Source organism: Dermacentor variabilis, chromosome 8 (assembly GCF_050947875.1).
Source record: "Dermacentor variabilis isolate Ectoservices chromosome 8, ASM5094787v1, whole genome shotgun sequence".
Lineage (NCBI taxonomy): Eukaryota > Metazoa > Arthropoda > Arachnida > Ixodida > Ixodidae > Dermacentor > Dermacentor variabilis.
In genome coordinates, this window is record NC_134575.1 from 161,313,636 (window position 1) to 161,331,433 (window position 17,798).

The 17,798-nt window shown below is 47.3% G+C and overlaps 2 non-coding genes and 1 pseudogene across 2 annotated transcripts; all 3 read left to right on the top strand.

Moving 5' to 3' along the window:
- Nucleotides 1-10,889: 10,889 nt before the first annotated feature.
- On the top strand, nucleotides 10,890-13,051 carry LOC142591618 (uncharacterized; annotated as a pseudogene).
- Nucleotides 13,052-14,501: 1,450 nt separating this feature from the next.
- Nucleotides 14,502-14,574, top strand: TRNAW-CCA (transfer RNA tryptophan (anticodon CCA)). The gene has a single exon. It is a non-coding gene; the product is annotated as a tRNA-Trp (tRNA).
- Nucleotides 14,575-14,964: 390 nt separating this feature from the next.
- TRNAS-UGA (transfer RNA serine (anticodon UGA)) lies at nucleotides 14,965-15,037 on the top strand. The gene has a single exon. It is a non-coding gene; the product is annotated as a tRNA-Ser (tRNA).
- The last annotated feature ends 2,761 nt before the right edge of the window (nucleotides 15,038-17,798 follow it).

Below are 17,798 nucleotides of genomic sequence, written 5' to 3' on the forward strand. Positions count from 1 at the left end.
GACCATGGAGATTTACAAGAATTAGAAAAAATTATAAGGGAAAATCTGTACGACAACACAAATGACAGTGCTTTGCTTTTTGAGGCGCGAGGCAGTTTTCTAAGGACAAAAACATATTGGAGCAAATATGCAGAAGTAGATGAGACATGTGTTTGCTGCATCGAAAATTTCGGAGACCACTCAGCACATCCTAATGGAGTGCTAAAGGATTCGCCCTATCAGAGCAGTAGGTAACGTCGTACACCATCAAGAAGCGCTGGGGTCTAAACTGGACGAAAGCGTAAATCGGTCAGCAGCCCAGATGAGAAGAGACCTTTAGAGTATTGGTGGGAACAAAAGCAGAGAAGAGATTAATACGACCGGACCAGCATTACAAGGTAGACATTGAAGGAAAATGAAAAGATTAAGGGGATGTGTACAAAAATGCTAGATAAAAACATCTATAGCATACCTGAATAAATCAAACAGGCTAGACGACTATTTGTCACTGGCCCTTACAAAAGGGGCACCACTAAATCAACAATTTTATTTATTGATTTATTTTCTAATATAAATACAGCACATGAGCAGCAGGCAGCGTGTCTCGACCAGAGCACCTCAGGCTATCTCGAGCTCGCGCCTCCCGGGCGACTGGCAATGTGGCTGCGGCGCCGGGCATTCCTCTCCTCTACAATCACCCCCCACAGGAAAAAGAGCCATCCTGGCGACTGATGGTTAACATAGAATTTTGGGGTCGTAATACGGCTTCAGGCGTTGCACGTGGACGGTTTCACGACCACAACAGCGTTGGTCCGTAGGTGGCGTTACAATATAGTTCACCGGCGATGTCCGCGCGACAACACTGTAGGGTCCTTGATATTTCGCCAGAAGCTTGGAAGAGAGTCCAGCAGGAACGGCGGGAACCCAAAGCCACACAAGCAAGTCCGGAAGAAAGTGACAACGCACGTGATCGGCGTCAAGTCTAGATTTTTGTTTGCATTGGTCGACGGCTCTAAAGGAACGGGTGAGCTGACGGCATTCCTCTGCGTGGCGGGCAGCTTCAGAGATGGATGTACATTCGGATGAGTCGGGTCTGTAGGGAAGAATGGTATCGAGGGTAGTCGAAGGTTCGCAGCCACACAAGAGGAAGAATGGCGAGAAGGTTGTGATTACCTGTGGTGCAGTGTTGTAGGCGAACGTGAAAAATGGGGAAATGAGGTCCCAATCAGTGTGATCCGACGAGGCAACGTATTTGGAGAGCATTTTGCCAAGGGTGCGGTTATATCTTTGCGTCAGACCATTAGTTTGAGGATGGTAGGCGGTGGTGGTGCGATGAACGATGCTACATTCAGCAAGGAGCGCGTTTACAACTTCCGCGAGGTCCTCTATCACATAAAGTTCGCGAGGTGCACCGTGACGGAGAATAAATTTTTCAGGAGGAAGAATGCTATATCGCGAGCGGTGGCAGCAGGCAGAGCGGCTGTTTCTACGTATCGCGTCAAATGGTCGATGGTGACGACTATCCAGTGGTTCCCGGAGGCCGTGCTCGGAAGGGATCCATACAGGCCAATGCCAATGCGACCGAAGGGCCTGGCAGGCCACGGGATTGGTTGGAGTGGCCCAGACCTTGCGGCGTTGGCACCGAGGGCTCGACCGTATGTACTTGCACACAAAGGTGCACATGCCACGCCAATAAAACGTGTAGTGAAGCCGGGTGTGCGTCTTGAAGACACCGACATGTGCACACTGCGGGTCAGTGTGGAAGGCAGAACATATTTCACCACGAAGATGTCGAGGTATGACCAGCAGCCACTTGCGGACGTCAGAGACGTAATTCCGGCCATAGAGAAGTCCATCCCGAATTTCGAAGTGAGATGCTTGACGGCGCAAACCTCGCGAAGGTGAAGGAACAGTCGACTGGTTTGAAAGGAAGCGCATAAAAGCACTAATCCAGGCATCCTTGCGTTGCTCCGCAGCCATGTCGCAGCCTGCTGGGAACGAAAGTACAGCAGAGAGGCATGCATTGCTTTCAGTTGACACCGGCGAACGGGAGAGCGCGTCGCCATTGGTCTGGCGGCAGCCAGACCTGTACACAACGCGCACGTTGAAATCTTGCAACCGCAAAGCCCAGCGAGCTAATCGACCTGAGGGGTCCTTCAACGTGGACAGCCAACAAAGTGCATGGTGTTCGGTAATCACGTCGAAGGGGCGGCCATAGAAGTAGGGCCGAAATTTACCAAGTGCCCAGATTATGGCCAAACATTCCTTCTCGGTAAAGGAATAATTATCGGCTTTGGTGAGGGTGCGGCTTGCGTATGCAAAGACGTACTCATCGAATCTAGATTTGCGCTGCGCGAGCACAGCACCGAGTCCAACACCACTGGCGTCTGTGTGTACTTCGGTCGGAGCTGTTGGGTCGAAGTGACGAAGAATGGGAGGCGAGGTCAGTAGACGACAGAACTCTTGGAAGGCATCGTCACAAGCGGACGACCAGGCGTAGTCATTCAAGTCGCTCCGTAGAAGCTGATTCAAAGGAGCTGTGATGGACGCAAAATTCCGAATGAAGTGGCGAAAATAAGAACACAGGCCAAGGAAGCTGCGCAGTTCTCTTACGGAGGAAGGTTTGGGAAAATCAGCAACTGCACGGAGCTTGGCATCGTCAGGAAGAATACCGTGTTTAGATACTACATGGCCAAGGATGATGAGCTGACTTGCGGCAGTCGCATTTCTTCAGGTTGACCTGAAGGCCGGCGGCAGTTTGGCACTGAAACACTTCCTCCAGCCTACAGAGATGGGTGGGAAAATCGGGCGAGAAAATGACATCATCTAAGTTGCACAGGCACGTTTTCCACTTGAGACCACGCAATAGGTTGTCCATCATACGCTCAAATCTTGCAGGTGCGTTGCAAAGCCTGAAAGGCATGACACGAAATTTATATATGCCATCTGGAGTCACAAAGGCTGTTTTAGGTTGGTCTTCGGGTGCTATGGGGACTTGCCAATAGCCGCTGCGTAAGTCGATAGAAAAGAAGAACTCCGCGCTTTGGAGACAGTCAAGGGCGTCGTCAACTCTCGGAAGAGGGTAAAGATCTTTACAGGTTATTTTGTTAAGGCGACGGTAATCGACACAGAATCGAATCATGGATCCATCCTTCTTCTTAACAAGAACAACGGGAGATGCCCAGGGGCTGTCCGAAGGCTGAATGACGCCGCGCTTGAGCATGTCAGCTACTTGGTCGTTGATAACACCGCGCTCTGTTGCGGATACACGATATGGTGTTTGTCGCAGTGGCGGACTGGTACCCGTGTCGATTCGATGACAAACAGTTGACTTGCGGCCCAAGGGAACATGCTGGCAGTCGAAAGACGAACGGAACTTGACGAGAAGGCGTAGAAGCTTGGCGTGTTGAGAAACAGTCAACGTGTCGGCGATGGAGCTATGTAAAAGATCGGGCGATGTCGGCGCCTGCGCGGGGTTACAGGTCACTCCGGCGACCTCATGAGAGGCGATGGGACCAGTTGGCATGTCAATGACGGTAGCAGGCTCGATACACTGGGCACGGCCAACGGACTCGCTACAAAGAAAAGTGAGAAGACAGGATAATAGGTTGGCAACGAGCAGTCTGCTGACGCCAGCATGATTGTCCAAAATAGAGAAAGGCAGCGGGGAACGTTTGCGACGAGCGAAAATTGCAGATGGCATAAAAAGTGCGCTGGCATCAGCAACAAGGTTGCGTAACACTGTGGCAAGGGCAGATGAGTGCGGTGGAATCGTAACGCCTTCGACAAAAAATACTTTATCTTGAAGTTCACGAGCGTCAAGGAGTGGGGCATTACACAGCATTTGAAATTCCACTTCAGCACGAGAACAGTCGATGACGGCCTTATTAGCGGAAAGGAAGTCCCAGCCCAACATAAGATTGTGGGAACAAGAACACAACACCGAAAATTCGACGATGTAGAGGAGGCCATTGATCACAACGCGAGCGGTACACGTAGCTGCAGGAGTGATGCGGTCTGCGCTGGCAGTACGAAGTGACACGTTGGACAGTGGCGTCATGACCTTTCTGAGCGAACGGCAAAGTTTGGCACTAATAACGGAAACTGCGGCACGAGTGTCAACGAGGGCGAGTGCAGTGACGCCGTCGACATATACACCGATAACATTAGTCGGAGAAGGGAGAGGCCTTGGTCTGTTCGTGGGTGACGCAGTTCTTGCCTCTGGAACTGCGACAATTAGTTTTCCCGTTCCGGCGAAGAAGGACGATGGTGTATCGGCGAAAGCGAGCGGCGTCGAGGCCATGGCGAACGGCGGTCTACAACAGGGCGGTGGTCTGAGTAGGCAGACATCTGGCCCGGGGTCTGAGTCGCGGAGGGTGACGGGTATGGGGAAACGTATGGTGTGGCGTCGAAGCTACGGTGGTAGGACGTTGCGCGGCGACGACAAAATCGCGCAACATGGCCAGGTACACTACACGCAAAACATATTGGCCGGTTGTAAGGAGTGCGCCATTGTCCCCTGCTCTACCGCGGCTGAACCAAGTGAGGAGGTGGACGCAGTGGCACGACCGATGGCGATGGCGCAAAGGTCGGAGGTGGTGGCCGCGCGAGAGCCTCGGCATAGCTGAGAGGTGCAGTCACCTCAGGGAAAGCAACGGGAGTCGGCACAGGTGGAGTCTCCCGGGAAAAAAGGAGAGCTGCGCCCAATTGCTTGTGGATGACCTGGCGAAGCTTGGCCGGCAAAAGCGAAGGTGGTGGCGTGGCTGAGGACAGCAGCGAAAGCTGACGAGCGTCCTCAGCACGGACGAACTCTTTTATCTGGCCAAGCAGGGAGTCCATCTCAGGAGCCGCGGTCTTGCGCACGAGGGTTTCGTCGGACGCAGGGGTGCGCCGCGTGAGAAGGCGCTGTCTGCAGAGCTCGTCGAAACTCTGGCAAAGCTCAATGACCTGAGAGACAGTGCTTGGGTTTTTGGAGAGAAGCATATGGAAGGCATCATCGGAAATGCCCTTCATGATGTGACGTACCTTGTCCGCCTCCGCCATCGTCGGCTTGACACGCTGGCAGAGGTGGACGATGTCCTCTATGTAGCTGGTGAACGTCTCATCAGTTTGCTGGGATTGGCTTCGTAGGCGTTGTTCAGCGTGAAGTTTGCGCACGCCAGGGCGACCAAAAACTTCTGCGATGCCGGTTTTGAAGCTAGCCCACGTGCGGAGACCGGCTTCGTGGTTTTCGAACCACAGCTTGGTGACGCCCGATAAATAGAAGATCGCGTTGCCGAGCTTTAGCGGATCGTTCCATTTGTTGGAGTTGCTGGTGCGTTCATACGATTCCAGCCAATCTTCAACGTCTTTCTCATCGGTGCCGCTGAAGATATCAGGATCCCGCTGACGCTAAGCACCGGCACCTACGATGGCTGGAGTAACCGGTGGGGATATCGGGCGTGGGTCGTCAGGCATGGCGGATGGGAGGGTTCGGGTGCGTATTTCCAGGTTGGGGAAAACCGTAGCACCTACACCAGAATCTAATATAAATAAAGCACAATAGAGCAGCAGGCAGCGTGTCTCGACCAGAGCAGCTCAGGTAATCTCGAGTTCACGCCTCCCGGGCGACTGGCGATTTGGCTGTGGCGACGGGCATTCCTCTTCTCTAGGATTAATTTATTTATTTATTTACACATCAGCATTATGCGCGCTGCTGGACATAAGGGACGTTAGTAGTGCCCACTTTGGCAAGAAAGAAAGCGTATTTCAGATTCTTCCCGATCCAGCGGCAGAGAAGCATGAGAGATCAAAACAGCTGGAAACATTTAGAGGAAAAAAAACTGTAGAAAATTCCTGGATTAAACTGGCACCAGACTCGTATAAAATCACAATACAGCAAATCAAAAATCTGGATCCGAAGAGCAAGGTATCGAATGCCAGTGCCGTAGAACATTTGCATAAAACGAAGAAAATACTCCCTGGATGGCCCGACACCAAAATGACTCATATCCACAAGGTAACGTTGATAAGCACAGGGCAAGCTCACGCAGGCAACACCAATGAGCGGTATAACATATCAATGTAAGCCACAAAAAAAGTTCTCAAAGTGGGTGTAAAGAAAAATATTTGGAGAAATTGAAGATTGGCTCAGGCCATGCTGACGCTTAGAGTACAGTATTGTCTTGCGTAGTGATTGTCAAGAAACACACCAACAAAACTGTCCATAGGTTGACGAACTTTTTATTGGGTGACCGTGCGCCAGCAAAAGCAAGTTACACTCAAGGCACAACGATAGCGGCCAGCACAGTCAGCGATCATCAAAAAATTGGAACTGCTGGTGAAGCGCGTCAGCTTTTATACATGTCACCGAAGTTTCTTGGGTAGTCGTTGGTATCCGGGCGTCTTCCAGAAAGTACTACACAATTCGTGTCGCGCATAAAACCAGATTACACAAGCTTCGGTGACAACATACAGAGCATAGAACTATCGACAACATTCCAGTAAGTTCCAATTATGCAGGCGTGTCTTGCGCTCAGCGATCACTTTAAGTTGTTGGCGGGTGAAATGCAGTCCCGGAGGAAAGGATAAGTATACGTGCCAATACATTTGTACTAGCGGAGCACCCAGTGATTTCAAAAGCTCAGAATAGTTCTTTATGGATAGCATTTCTCCATAGTAATAAAACTTTGAACAGGGAAAGGAAATAGCTATGGGATATTCGCATGCACGAAGATACAGTAGAAGATATTTTGAAGCTGCTGAGGGAGAAATGTAGCATCCACCGAGTGCAAATTACATGCAAATAATTTCATCGATGAATGAAGCAAGAATTTTCTTTGTGTACCATGTTGTTTAGGCATTATGTCAAAGGCGTAGAATGACGACTGCAATATAGTCAGTGAAGTTTCGATGTGTAGTGGGCAAGATGCAAGAAAAGATCCGTTTTCTGCTGTAACCGGACAACATTGTACTACGAGTGTGCAATGTAGAACATTTACGCAGGCCTTCGAATATGTATAGAAGTTCAATGACAAATCTGGAATTGAAATTTACTGCAGAGAAATTGTGAGTTATGATATTTAATAAAAAGATGAGCAATGACACTATAGATTGAACAGCAAGTCACAGCCATATTAGAGCAAAATAAATAACTTGGTATATACATAACGTATGGAAAGACGTACTAAAGCATCCCCAAAGATATGGCAAGAATGAAAGGGAAACGGAAAGCAACAATTATGAAACATCTATAAATACCATTCAGTGGATTAAGAAAAAATCTTGCTGCGCAAGCTGATATTGATTCATTACTCGTATATATTTTATACTTCGGTTGGCAGCAGCGGCTGTAGCAACAAGTTTCTGCCGCTAAGCCCACGCTTTTCACTACGCAGGTGCCGAGGAAGTGCTTTCAGCGGTAACCATTCCAAACCGTCGGTATCATTCCTTGAGTACGACAGATCGACAAGTGCATCTGCTTGCAGTGACGAGTGGAAGTGGGCCCTGACATGGCGCTGCCATCGACGCTACTTAAGCGGGACCGCACTCATAGCTCTGCACTTCGGTTGGCAGCAGCGGCTGTGGCAACAAGTTTCTGCCTCTAAGCCCAGGCTTTTCACTACGCAGGTTAGTTTTCATTCAATTGAATATCTGCACCCAATTCGTATTGCCACAGCTGCCGCTGCCAACCTGGTGTATCTTTGTCAACGATGGTTATGAATGCAGAATTGTCTCGCGAGGTTGACGTACTTCTACGAGAAGTGGGTGAAATGCGCCAAAGCCTAGAGATGTTTAACTCCCTGTATGAAAAAATGAAACAAGGTCGGGAAGCCCTAGCTTTGGACCACAAAGCTTTAAAGCAAGAAAACGAGCACTTTGCCAAAAGGCTTGCTGATTCGGAGTAGTACTCTCGAATCAACAACGTCGAGTATATGGGAATACCGTGCACGCAAGGGGAGGACTGCAGTGCCATTTTTCAAACAATCGGAGGCAAGGTTGGGTGTTCAGTGACTTCTGCAGATATTGACGTCATTCACCGGATATCTGCCAAGAAAGACAAAAACATAATAGCCCGATTTTGCCTGAGAACAAAGAAGGCTGATTTTATCAGCGAAGCTAGAAAGGCTAGATTAACTACGACAGGCATTGATCTCTCTCAGACCCCAGCCACTGCAGTCTATATCAATGAACGCTTGACAGCCGACAATAAGTGTCTTTTTGCCCAGGCATTGGCTCTGAAGAGAGAGAGAGAAAAAAGTTTCTTTGGATCAATGGTTGCCGCGTCAAGGCGAGGGAAACGGAAGTTAGTCGGGTGTGTGTCACTGGAAGCGCAAGGGACCTGTCTAAAATTTGCTAATTGGGACTAACCATGAATCACTCGGCTTGATAATGGGCTATGTTCCATCCGAAATAAAACCATTAGTGTCAGTTAAAAAGCCGGAACTGTCGTGTTTTCGTAAAAATGTTCGATCACTTGCAAAGAAAATAGACGACTTGACTTTGCTAATCGACACTTTCGGAGTGCCGTTTACAGCAATACTGTTACATGAAACTTGGTTGACGCCTATATCGCACATGTTTCAGCCTCCTGTTTATCAATCGTTTTTCCAAAGTCGTGAGGTTAAGCATGGGGGCGGCGTCGCGCTTTTGCTCAGGGACAATATTGTGGCTAAACCCGTAAATGAATTTACTGATATAACTTCCGACTACGAGGTGTTAACAATGCAGAGTCATAGCAATATGTTTTCCGTTGTGTACAGACCACCATCAGGTGACGCAACCCGATTTCTTGTGCTTCTTGAAAAACTTTTCAGTTATACATTAGAAGAGAAGATCAATCTGATCTTAGGCGGTGACGTCAATATAAACATGCTTCGTCTTCCCCAATACAAAAGGATTTTCAATCTCTTATCACTACTTACGGTTCTTCAAACACAATATCTACTGCAATGCGCGTGACTATTGAAGGTGCATCCCTATTAAATGTATTCATTTCAAACAATAATATTGATTCATTAGAGGCCGAAGTTGTCTACACTGATATAGGTGATCATCTGGGTATTATATTACTAGCAAACAGAATTCACTGCATTGCTAGTAAAACCAAAAAACCTGTCTTTCTTCAATACATTACTTCATCAAATCTTGAAGCATTTCGCCAAGCTATTACTCAAGTAGCTTGGAACAGCGCCTATCGAGCAGTAGATAGTGACACGGCGTATACTGCTTTTATTAGCACTTTCAAAACTGTTTACCATGAACACTTCTCCATAAAAAAAAAATAACACGGCCATCCAAAGCACGAAAACCTTGGCTAACACCTGAGCTTCTTGGTATGGTTAAACACAAACACGCCATGTATGCTCGATTTGTGAAATCTAACGATCCTGCCTTGCTCAGAGAGCTTAAGAAAAACAAAAATTATCTCATAACTCAGCTTAGGGCTGCTAAGGATGCTTATTACGTGGAAATTTTTAGTGACCCAGCCAATCAAAAAAGTGATGTTCTCTAGCGCAAATTGAATTCTTTGCTAAAACCCAATCCAATTTCAGCTATTCCAGATGCTTTGTGTCATAACGGCCAGAAACTTTCCCGAAATGCTGCACCAAACGCGTTTAATGAAATCTTCACATTAAAACCAGTTAAATGACGTTGATGGCCTCAACAACTGTACTCAGTTCCTGCCTGTAAACGGATTTAGTAACACTCTATTTCTTGCCCCAACTTGCCCCTCAGAAGACTCTTCTTGCATCAGTGATGCACGTAATAGCCGGTCCCTGGACGCTGATGGCATCCAGATTCGCCCCATAAAGTATGCGCTTGACATTATATGCCCTGCTCTTACCCATATTTATAACTTATTATTATCTATATGCATATTTCCAAAACAAATGCAGACTTCACGCGTTGTTCCAGTTTTGAAGCATGGTGATAAGGGGGCACTAAACAACTATCGACCCATTTCGATAATTCCGGTGTTTTCAAAAGGTATTGATAAATTAATGCACATCAGATTGCTATCATTTTTTCACCACAATTTGTTAAAAGACTTTCAAATGGGTTTAGAAGCATCGCTCTGCCAAAACAGCCCTTTTGACTCAAAAATAAATATTTATAGATGCCTTCAGTCGCAGTCAAATGGCATTAGGCATATACGTCGATTTTTACAAGGCATTTCACTTATATGATCATACCATCCTTAGTAAATTTGAAAACTATGGTGTGTGTGGAACACCTCATGCGCTTTTCGAATCCTATATTTCAAACAGGACACAATTCGTAGACACAAACAATGACATATGTGCAAGGAAGCTGGTCGTTGTTGGTGTGCCACAGGGAAACATTCTAGGGCAACTCTTATTTTTGATTTACATAAATGATTTTGTACACTGCACAGACAACGCAACATTCGTCTCGTATGCTGATGACACTGCAGTTTTTATTACAAGAAACTTGGAAAGAGATATAGACGATTGCTAACAAAACGCTGTCTAACCTAGATGCCTGGGCCACGGTGAATTGTTTAGGAACAAACCCTTCAAATACACAAGTTATTTTGTACACGCCTAAAAGAAAAGCGCTGACAAAGAAATTGCATTTATTTTTGGGCTCTCAGCAGTTAGAGATGGTGGATTCTGTTTAAACCCTTGGAATATTTTTCAAAGCCACTTGCATGGAATGTACATGTTGAAAGTGTTGTATCGTCATGGCACCGCACGTGCCTATGAAGCTGGGCACACCTGCCGTAATCACTTTCTTCCCTTACTCTCTATTTGTCCCTTACCCTCTTTCTTGCTGTGTGCTATATATTGCACGCGATACCCATATAAACGTTCTTTGCTCGGTTGATCTTCTTGGGAGTACGTGGTTACTTCAGTGGCGACGAGGATGGGATGAGCCTGCCGCCCACCAGCAACACCCCTGTAGCCATGGCCGGATACGCAAGCCCACCACAGTTCGAGGAAGCTTCGGACCACTGGCCGGCATATCTAGTGCGGCTTGAAGCTTTCTTCGAAGGCAATGGCATCACGGAAGAAAAGAAGAAGCGAGCATTGCTCGTAGCAGGGTTGAGCACTCACACGGTGGCCGTCGTTAGTGGACGCTGCGCGCCTAAAAAGGTGAACGAGCTGTCGTACAATGAAGCACTCGACATACTGCAGAAGCATTTTTCGCCCAGCCCGAATGAAATAGCCCAATCCTACAAATTTTTCTCCCGCAACCAGGCGGGCCAGTCAGAGATTTTCTTGTAGCCATTCGGCAATTGGAGGATACCTGAAACTTCGGCACTTCACTTGACAGGATGCTCCGGGACCGTATAGTTTGTTGCTTGCAAGACAACTCGGTACGTCGTCAACTGCTTTCGAAGGCATCCTTAACAAGAAGCGAAGCAGAGGAAATCGCCTTAGCAGTGGAAATGGCGGAAGAAAACGTGAAAACGTTGAAGACTGCACCTGAAGACGAAGGCGTACACATGTTGCACGACGTGTAAGAAAGAAACATGTAAGCGTGTAAGAAACATGTATGCACGACGTGAAAGTCGGCCACCATGCTTCAGGTGTGGAAAAACAGGGCACGACCCCAGAACCTGCCGGTTCCACTCGGCGAAGTGCTACCGGTGCCAGCAGCGCGGTCATGTTCGCAAGATGTGTCCCGGACAAGCAGACAGCAGAACAAGGGAACCTTTGACGTGGCCACACCGATGAATTAATGCCGTGCATCCGTCACCAGGAAACTGCAACGATTCGGGATCAGAAGCTCTGATCCTCGTTGAAACGGCAGATAATTTCGTTGGAAACATTCACATCATAAACGCAATAATGTGCACTCTACTTTGGAATGCAATAGCGATAGACATGCAGCTAGACACAGGGTCCCGGTTTCTATCATCACTTGGCCCACTTACGTACAGCATCAAGATGCCTGGCCGAAACTGCAAGAATTGCCGCTCAAGTTGTCATGCTTCCTTGGACCACTGCCTGTGCGTGGCCAGTTACAGCTCGACGTGTCCTTGGGTTCGAAGACTACGAAAGCCACATTAGCGGTACTGAGTTGTTCCAGGCCGAACCTGTATGGCTGGGACGTCATGACAGTGCTGGAGCTTCTTGGGGAGCCGGTGCTCAGCGCAACGCAGGAAGGTGAGAGTGCAGCCATTCGTGAAGTCGACAATGGCGTTTAAGTCTTGTTAGAAGAATTTTCGGACGTGTTTCGACCCGAGTTAGGGCTCATAAAGGGACCGCCCGCCCGTTTGCCATTGCGGGATGATGCTGTTCCTCGGTTCTGTAAGGCGCGGCCAGTGCTGTAAGCGTTGCGCTGAAAAGTGGAGGCCGAAATTGATCGGTTAGCTGAAAATGGAATTCCTTCCCCGGTCGCACACTCGGAGTGGGCGGCACCCGTGGTGGTGGCGGTAAAGCGTAACAGAAACATTCACTTATGCGGCGATTTCAAAACTACTGTCAACCAAGCCTGCCATACGATCCAGTATCCTCTCCCGCGCATAGAGGACATCATGGCGACGTTAAACGGCGGTGAAGTTTTTACAACTATCGATCTCTGGGACACCTACAATCAAATTGCGTTAGACGAAGAAGCGCAACTGCTCACGACGGTGAATACACAGAAGGGCCTTTTTTGCTTCACACGCCTTCCGTTCGGAGTAGCCTCTGCGCCAGCGCTATTTCAGCAACGCATGGAAACAATCTTGCAAGGACTGCCCGGAGAACAGGTCTATTTGAACGACGTAATCATTGCAGAAAAGCGGAATGACGCCGCCACCTTACGCCGAGTTCTGGGAAGGTTCCGCGAGTTCGGGGTGCGGCTGAATCTGGAGAAGTCAAGATTTCGTGAGAATGAGGTTGAATTTTTGGGTTACAAAATCAACGATAAGGGCGTGCATGCCAAAAGGGAAAATATTGAGGCTATTCTGGACGTCGGCACACCCACGGGAGTGTCCGAGTTAAGGTCATTTTTGGGTCTCGTCACCTATTACCAAAAGTTTCTACCGCAGGCAGCCACGATCCTTGCACCTTTGTACGAACTATTGCGCGCCAGGACGGAGTGGAAGTGGGGCATTGCTCAGCAGCAGGCGTTCTAAGAGGTCAAAGCACTTATAAGTAAAGCAGAATTTCTTGGCCATTACGACCCGGACAAACCGTTGGTACTAGAATGCGACGCTTCATCAGTCGGCAGTGGAGCCGTCCTTTCTCACGGCACAGCTGAGGGGATGAGGCAACCCATTGGCTTCCGCTCCCGCATACTCACAGAGGCAGAGCGGAAGTATGTTATAAAGCTTTTGTTAAGTATGCTACCAATACCATAATTAATCTTGCTAAGTTAAAAGCAAACGCAAATGTTCGTTCTACCAGGCACAAAGGAATGTGGACTGTACCCACCCCTAAAACTTCTTATGATGAACAATCTTTGTCCTATAAGCTACGTTGCCTTCAGAACCTATTAAACCGTGGAGATTTTTACGCTTCGTGTAATCAAAATTCTCTTATTAAGCGTTTCGCCCAGTCCATTTAACTTCAGGAATAGTACACCCTTTCGAATTTCTTTTCCTCTACTTGTCGATCGCTTTTTTTTACGTTGATGCCATTTCAAGCCTATGCAATTGGGTTGTATTGTTCCTGCGCTTTGTTACAAAACTTTTTTTGTTGCTCGATGTTATGTAATATTCGTTGACTTATTTGCACTCTTTGTGCATGACTGATCATCATCCTGCTGTTTTGCCAACTGTAAAGGGGTTGGGCTCTCGTCGAGCTGCTCAAGCATTCAGTCCCGTACTCCTATTCCAAGAGAAATAAAGCTGATTGATTGATTGATTGATTGATTGATATTAAATGAGCCAAAAAACAATACACAGCAGACAAGATAGAACAATGGGACGGAGAGTGGAGTTGCGCTCCGTCCCGTTGTCCTCTCTTGTGTGCTGTGTGTTTTTTTTTGGAGCCTTAAATATTGGTTTAATAAACGTCCAGGGGAGTTCATAACCCCTTTCTCAAGATTGACACATTGGAAATCGTGGGAACAGAGAGTATACAAAATATATAGTAATAAAACGATATGATGAACGTTGCACCCATTGCCTAACAATCATACTTAGTATGTCGCTTGAGTTTTTGATAATTTCCGGCGTATCGAAAACAGCTTGTTTTTTTCTGTAAAAAATTCAGACAGCAAACTACTACTTACACAGTATTGCTACGAGGTGTTGTAGGAGCGAACGGGGATGAGAGGACTGACAAAAACGACGATCGCCGATAGTTATGCGCACACGTTCCATCGTGTATGCCTGTCTTCTGCCCTTTGTATATATCTTGTAAATATATTTTCAAGCGTCTTTTCTCCCCATAACATTTTGTTGGAGAGCGCAGCTCTTTCAAGTTTCAAGACGGATCCAAAAAGATCACGTTCTCGTGACGCCTCCAGCAAAAAGGACGTTCCACTTCTGCCGTCAAGGTCTGTGAGTGGTGGCGCTGGCTAACACCCCCAGGGTTCTACTAGGACACATAAGCACCCAAGAAAGTGGATGGCAAAACGGCGCCGCGGTAGCTCAATTGGTAGAGCATCGCACGCCAAATGCGAGAGTTGTGGGTTCGGATCCCACCTGCGGTAAGTTGTTTTTTCATCCACTTTAATTGCCATTCATTTATCGTTTCTTTATTTCATTATTAAGCACAAGAAATTTCCCACATGTTGTCCTTGGTGTCAGCGTTTGTTGGGTTCTTATGATATGACTAATAAAAATCGGGCCTCTCGGTTCCCCCCTTTCTTCTCGTTTATTACATAACGAGGGACCCGACTCCGGCAACATTGATGCATTCAGAGCATATGTGGGTTTATTGATCAGTTGCCTTCACCCAAAAAGATCACGTTCTCGTGACGGCTGCGACAAAAAGAACGTTCCACGTCCGCCGCCAAGGTCTGTGAGTGGTGGCGCGGGCTAACACTCCCAGGGTTCTGCTAGGACACATAAATACCCAAGAAAGTGGATGGGAAAACGGCGCCGCAGTAGCACAATTGGTAGAGCATCGCACGTGAAATGCGAAAGCTGTGGGTTCGGTTCCCACCTGCGGCAAGTTGTTTTTTCATCCACTTTAATTACCATTATTTATCGTTGATTTATTTCATTTATTGCGCACAAGTAATTTCCCCTATGTTGTCCTTGGTGTCAGTGTTTGTTGGGTTCTTATGATTCAAGTATTCATGCATTTTACCTAAGACAGCAAAACATTCGCTCTCAAATAGCTGAACGAGTGAACTTGGTGAACCTTTCAAAAGCAGTGAGTTATGCAGTAGAATCGAACATCTTTTCCGCCGCAAAGACACATAAAGTAAACTGCGCGCTCCGAGCGATAGTGACCCACGATAAATCATGGGAGAAGGTACACGGGCAATACCTCCAGAGCAAGCTGAACTTTATCGACGCACATGATCCGTTCGAAACTCGAAGCTATATGGACTTTGTTGCAGTTCTACAAAAAGGACTGCCGGGGGCAACCAGTGCTCAGTCAATTGACATTAAAACCTATACGATTCGGTGCACCACAATGAAGTGTTCATTTCCCTTCGAGAACTGATTTTTGAAACAAGTTTGGTCACATTTGGTGCAGCGCTGGCGTAGACGTAGAACACCCGCCTCGCGTGCAAGAGGTCCGTGGTTCGAATCCCGGTGCCGGCAATTTTCCACCGGATAAAAAAAAGAAAAAAACCCGCGTGTTGATAAATTGCACAAACTGGCCTGGAGTGTGGCCTGATCCCGGTGACCAGAACCGGTAACGCACTCCCTCACCAGAGCAGGATTGGCCACCCTGGTGCAGTACTTGGCCACAACCTCCTATATGAACACAACAATCAAACTCCGGCCCTCAGTCCCCAGCAGCTGCGAAGCAACTGACCACGGCGGCGGTCAGACCTGCGACGCAGCAGAGGGTGCTAAGAATCACTGGCTCCGGACAGGCCGCCATTGGAATATGAACCTGGCAACGTTTAACGTTTGAACGTTTTCTAGTGAGGCGAGTCTAGCAGTGTTATTGGAGGAATTAGATGGTAGTAAATGGGATATAATAGGGCTCAGTGAGGTTAGGAGGACAAAAGAAGCATATACAGTGCTAAAAACGGGCACGTACTGTGCTACCGGGGCTTAGCGGAGAGACGAGAACTAGGAGTAGGATTCCTGATTAATAAGGAAATAGCTGGTAACATACAGGAATTCTATAGCATTAACGAGAGGGTGGCTTGTCTTGTGAACCTTAATAAGAGGTACAAATTGAAGGTGGTACAAGTCTATGCCCCTACATGCAGTCATGATGACCAGGGAGTCGAAAGCTTTTATGAAGACGTGGAATCGGCGATGGGTAAAGTCAAAACAAAATGCACTATACTGATGGGCGACTTTAACACCAAGGGAGGCAAGAAGCAGGCTGGAGACAAGGAAGTGGGGGAATATGGCTTACGCACTAGGAATAGCAGGGGAGAGTTATTAGTAGAGTTTGCGGAACAGAATAATATGAGGATAATGAATACATTCTTCCGCAAGCGGGATTGCCGAAAGTGGACGTGGAGGAGCCCGAACGGCGAGACTAGAAATGAAATAGACTTCATACTCTGCGCTAACCCTGGCATCATACAAGATGTGGACGTGCTTGGCAAGGTGCGCTGCAGTGACCACAGGATGGTAAGAACTCGAATTAGCCTAGACCTGAGGAGGGAAGGGAAGAAACTGGTACATAAGAAGCCGATTAATGAGTTAGCGGTAAGAGGGAAAATAGAGGAATTCCAGATCAAGCTACAGAACAGGTATTCGGCTTTAACTCCGGAAGAGGACCTTAGTGTTGAAGCAATGAACGACAATCTTGTGGGCATCATTAAGGAGTGTGCAATGGAAGTCTGTGGTAACTCCGTTAGGCAGGATACCAGCAAACTATCGCAGGAGACGAAAGATCTGATCAAGAAACGCCAATGTATGAAAGTATCTAACCCTACAGCTAGAATAGAACTGGCAGAACTTTCGATATGAATCAACAAGCGTAAGACAGCTGACACAAGGAAGTATAATATGGATAGAATTGAACATGCTCTCAGGAACGGAGGAAGCCTAGAAACAGTGAAGAAGAAACTGGGAATTGGCAGGAATCAGATGTATGCGTTAGGAGACAAATCCGGCAATATCATTACCAATATGGATGAGATAGTTTAAGTGGCTGAGGAGTTCTATAGAGATTTATACAGTACCAGTGGCACCCACGACGATAATGGAAGAGAAAATAGTCTAGAGGAATTCGAAATCCCAAAGGTAACGCCGGAAGAAGTAAAGAAAGCCTTGGGAGATATGCAAAGGGGGAAGGCAGCTGGGGAGGATCAGGTAACAACAGATATGTTGAAGGATGGTGGACAGATTGTTCTAGAGAAACTGGCCACCCTGTATACGCAATGCCTCATGACCTCGAGCGTACCGGAGTGTTGGAAGAACGCTAACGTAATCCTAATCCATAAGAAAGGGGACGCCAAAGACTTGAAAAATTAAAGACCGATCAGCTTACTGCCCGTTGCTTACAAACTATTTACTAAGGTAATCGCAAATAGAATCAGGAACACCTTACACTTATGTCAAGCAAAGGCCCAGGCAGGATTCCGTAAAGGCTACTCAACAATAGATCTTATTGACACTATCAATCAGGTGATACAGAAATGTGCGGAATATAACCAACCCTTACATATAGCTTTCATTGATTACTAGAAAGCGTTTGATTCTGTCGAAACCTCAGCAGTCATGGAGGCATTGCGGTATCAGGGTGTAGACGAGCCGTATGTAAAAATACTGAAAGATATCTATAGCG